Consider the following 5362-nt stretch of genomic DNA (forward strand, 5'->3'; position numbering starts at 1 on the left):
GCCTTTAATTGTTGCTTTAATCGTTAAATGCGATGCTATACTTTACAAACTTTACTTATCTGAGAATGTCGTGCCAATCTAAGAACTCTGCTCATTCTCCTAAGTCCTATCCAATTCCGCCTCCATATTTAAATGCGACACCATGATTTCTGAAATTCTCGACATTCCTTTGTCATCTATCATGGTTTTGTGTATTACATATGTATTTCATGAAATGTTATCCATGATTCTTGAAATATCTACTATTCATATTCATTACTTTCAAAATCTTTGCTTTCTCATTATTTTTTATCATTAAATTTTCTTGACGAGTGGTGTCTACGAAACTCTAGAATGGAAGGGTTTGGATTACCGATTTAAAGGATCCTATAGCTCAAGCCCCTAGACTTGAATAGGCCATTACGAATTGAAAGTCTTTAGTCGAAAGATTATCAGATTACATACTTATCATTTTATGATCTCGACACGTCATACTGCCATTATTAGAATATAGACACATCATATCTTATTATATCTTATCATATCTATCCCAATAGACTTTGTCTGACACTTTTCCTAAATTTCCTCCGTAAATTACGGAAATCTTTTTGCTATATATACGTATTCAAGGAGGCGGATATATCATTCAGTATCCAATACCCATTTCATATCAAACCCTATTCCAAACACATAATATGAATTTCTCGAACTCCTCGAGCTCCAACGGCAGCGTAACCGGAACAAACGAACCAATCAGCCATCATCTTTTCTAGATGAATTGGGGATGGGTTCGTAGCCGACTCAATCAATAGAGGCAAGAAGAAGGTGATCCCTTCCACCAACCGAATTCACCTCTTGGCGAAGAACCTGAAGCACTTACCGGCGAGCCAGTCCGAAACACCATTTTCTCTCTTCTTTCTAGGGTATCCCGTCACGAATATATAATATTGAAGATTTTAGATCTTATTCACCCCCTTGTTCCAACCGCCAATCATCCCGAAATAATAGAAGAAGTCAACGAGCTTCGCGCTCGAGTAGTGGCTCTGGAAAATCTGGTGCAAAACCTACGAACACCAGTAGCAGCACCTGCAGCATAACCAGTACCACCAATACCATCAACATCACCACCAACAGCATCAGCTTCATCAACAACAACATCCATATCCCACGCCTCAACATCACACTCAGTACCTCAAACATCAACATCATACGCCCATAGATACCAAGGAATATTAGTAATAATGAGTTAAGATGTATTGACTCATTCTTCGTGAAGAATTATATATGTATACCTTATATATATATGATTTGGAACAATAATAAATCTTGTCGTACTAAGCAATTAATTGTGAATCTCAACTAGTATGTACTACTTGGTTAATTCATATCACTAATATGCTATGATGTACACCCTTCGTTAATGACTTAACATTTGGTAATCACTACTTCAACACAATAAACTCCATTTCATAATAAATCAAGTGTAACGATGAATGTATTGATTCATAACTTCATTAGCGAAATATTTCGCTACAATTATGAAATCTCTAAGGTTTTGGAGATTATTCATTCTCGTTTCAACCGTAAATCAAATGAGTTTAATATTATACTAACTCATTAAATTCATGATTACATCTGAAGGAAAATATATATGTATGTATATTTTCATAAAGACTGTAATTAAAACTCTTTTGTACAAACTGTTAATTGTGAAAATATTTTACCGGGTAGGTAATACCCTAGAAATATTTATATCTCACATTAATATGTTACATTGTACATTCTTCAATTCTGATTCTCATGAATTGTATTCATTCGTATTCTATGATGAATTATCACATCAACCCACCGAAATTATCATTAATTACTTTTGAAATCAACAACGCCTATTCGTTAACCATTAGATCCGTTGACGATTACAATCAGCGTTTAATCATCTAAAAATAAAATTTTTTGAAACCATCTCGGATTGATAACCAATGATTCAGATATGGTAGCATTAAATGCAGAGGAAACAGAAGAATTTTCCTCGTCATTGGATCTTAGAAATTCTAAGATATCACCGTATCTTTCGTTATAAATATCCTCTATATTTCTGAAGATATCTTCATAACGATTCTTGACCGCAATTAATTGTCTCCTTGCGATATCTTTATCACATCATAAAGGAAACTGTTTTAGTTTCTATATTCTGTAAAATTCAAGTTTAAATTATGAATGATTTGAAGTAGTGTTGGGAATTGAAGCATGAGTTAGTATAATATAATGACGTCAGGCCAACGTGATTATATTACAGTAAGTCATGCTAAATTTTTAATGGAAGATGATGATTCATAGACTTTATAATCATCATTTGCCACGTTACACGACTCTTACATTCTACTTGATCTCTGAACATATCAAGAACATATATTCTTGATAGTTCTATCCTCAGTAATTCTTGTAATATAACAAATCAAATCATGATATTACGTTCCTTCCTGCTTAGAACATTATGTTCATTCGAAACTTCATGCTTACAAATTCTGGACCATTACTCGCTTTACTTAGAGTCGAGAGGAGAATAAAAAGGCAAAGAGCTTCGATAAATAAGGGAAAATATAAAGCCCGATAACAATACCGAAATTACAAACCGTGTATATCAATGCGTATAGCAATATAAAGACACGGGAGAACTAAAAACACGATAAATCCTAAAGCATAATAGAAGTAAACACACTCCTCTGGTGGGAGTTGGAAAAGAAGGAAGATTGTGGCGATAACCAATATAAGGTCAAGAACAAGAACTAGATTGAGCATATTAAGAAACCTTTTGGAAGTATGAATTGAGGAAGAAAGTATAGAAGTGGTGAAGATAATGAAACGGAAGAAGCTAATTTCTAGCGAAATTCTAGACACAGCAATTGAGACAATTCATCGCATTTAATTAAAGAAAATCCTAATTTTCTTAATTACCGGAGAATCAAATCTTATAAAGATTATGAAGATTTCTTTAAATCCCTTGAATTTCGGAAATCAACTTTAACCATATCAAAAGTTAAGGTGAACATTTAATTTCCTCATTTCACTCTTTTGTGATAGTTTCATTTATACTCTTTCTATAATCGAATCGTTTTATCCATATTATTTAATGTCGATAAAACTCTATTTTTCAACTCATATTCATCATTCTTGTTGTAAAGAATGACGATATCTATCAAATTTCATGATTATGATTTTCATGAACTCCTCTCTATTTTGTCTACCCTAATATTGTGGCATAAACGCTCAAGGTTTAAATAAGCTCACTATTATTCATCACACATTTCATGTATATTGAAATGCTTGTATAACGTCATCATCTCTTTCTGAGGAAAACCTCATCAATGACACTCTTGTTAAATCCTTTAGATAACCTCCACATTAATAATAAAATGCACTTCGTAGAATTTATGGATCGTAAGATTTAAACGCTAGAAACAAAACAATATCCTATTAGTTGGAATTCACGAAAGGCCCCGAGCATACCTGGGAACGTGAAGACCAAATAAAACGAAAATATCCTCACCTGTTTACAAACAACGCCGACTGATGGCAACAACTAAATTTCGGGACGAAATTTCTATTAACAGGGGGATACTGTGACAACCCGTAAATTTTCGGCAAAATTTAAACAAAAATCTTTATATGATTTCATTTAACCTCGACTAATTCCGACGATTCACGAACAATTATTTGTAAATAATTACGCATTAATTTGATATATTAATATTATTATTATTAATATCCTTTTTAAACAAGATATCAATAATTAATATCTTTATTATCAGTATTGTTATTATGAATAAAAAAAATATTGTCAAATATTCTTGCAAAAGTAGTAAATCAATTTGTTTATTTTAAAAAAAAATAAAAAAAAATCCTTAAAATAAATGATTTTTTAATAAAATAAATAAATAAATAAATTACTTTTTAATTAAAAATTATAATGGAAAACTACTTTTATTATTTTATTTTGTGCATTATCCCATGACCTAACATTTAATACTTTTGAATTTTAAAATCCCATTAAAAATTAAAATATTTCTTTTTCTTTTAATTATTTTATTCTTTTTACCTAATTTTTTCAAGTATAAATACCCATCATTTCTCATTCAAACTCACACCAAAATTTCTCTCATTCTCTCTTTGAAGAATTACTACTAGTAAGTATTCTTTTCTTACTTTTTACTTTTTACTTTTTTACTTTTTACTTTTTACTATTTACTTCGGTTTATTATTTTTTTACCGAAACATGTAAATAATGTTATAAATTATATGAAATTAAAATTAAAATAAATAACATGTTATAATTAGTAATATATGTTACTAAAAATTATAAAAGTATTTTTATGAATTAATATATAGGAGTTATAATTAAAATCGAATTAATGAATATATATGTATATACGCACCTAACGTGAAGGTTATAATTAAAGATAGCGTACAAAGACTACAAACATCACCGCTACTTGTGGCCTAGGGTGATCCTTGTTACCATTATGGGACGCTTGTGGATCTCGAATGCCAAGACTTAGATTCTGGTCAAGAGATCCTGGGCCCCTCGGTAACAATAGATCATTCGAGTTACTTGCATGTTAGCGACGAAGTTTGGGCGAGATTGTACAACATCTTTGTTAAGAATTATAACCCGAACATTCTTAAACTAGAAGCTTACTATAAGTGGAAGTTTTTCATAAATAGTAGGTTTTCAAAAATAGAAACTTTTGAGAAATAGAAACTTTTCTCGAAAACCGTCATTATCAATATAGTTGCTATATTAATAAACATACTTTATGTCAAGTTAGACATTAACTAATCAAACGTTATACCTCAAGGTTGATATCCAGATCACTTACTTGCTTTACTTTCCTTCTTGTGTGGAATACTTCAACTGCTATTTAATGTGAGTTCATCTGCTCCCTTTTTATCTATATTTTTGGGCTGAGAATACATGCGCAACTTTTATAACTGTTTTACACGTATCAACTATTAAACTGTAATATGTTGGGCTATGACCAGCGAGTCCCCAACCGACAAGTATAAACGATAACTTGTTACGGGGCAAACTTGAAAGTCTAGTCTAAATACAAGTACCAACTATTAAACTGTGATATATTGGGCTATGACCAGCAAGTTCCCAATAGACAAGTATAAACGATAACTTGTTACGGGGAAAACTTGAAAGTCTAGTCTAAATATCAGTACCAACTGTTAAAACTATGCTATACCCGGCTATGTTCGACTAAGTCCCTACAGTGATATTTTTAATTGCTGCGGCATTCTTAATTATTGGGGATAGGCCTATCGGGAGTAATGTCCCCGATACATTTGACTACGTCTTTGTATTACTTGATAACGAAAT

The sequence above is a fragment of the Rutidosis leptorrhynchoides genome, chromosome 4 (genome assembly GCF_046630445.1).
Source record: "Rutidosis leptorrhynchoides isolate AG116_Rl617_1_P2 chromosome 4, CSIRO_AGI_Rlap_v1, whole genome shotgun sequence".
In the NCBI taxonomy this organism is placed as follows: domain Eukaryota; kingdom Viridiplantae; phylum Streptophyta; class Magnoliopsida; order Asterales; family Asteraceae; genus Rutidosis; species Rutidosis leptorrhynchoides.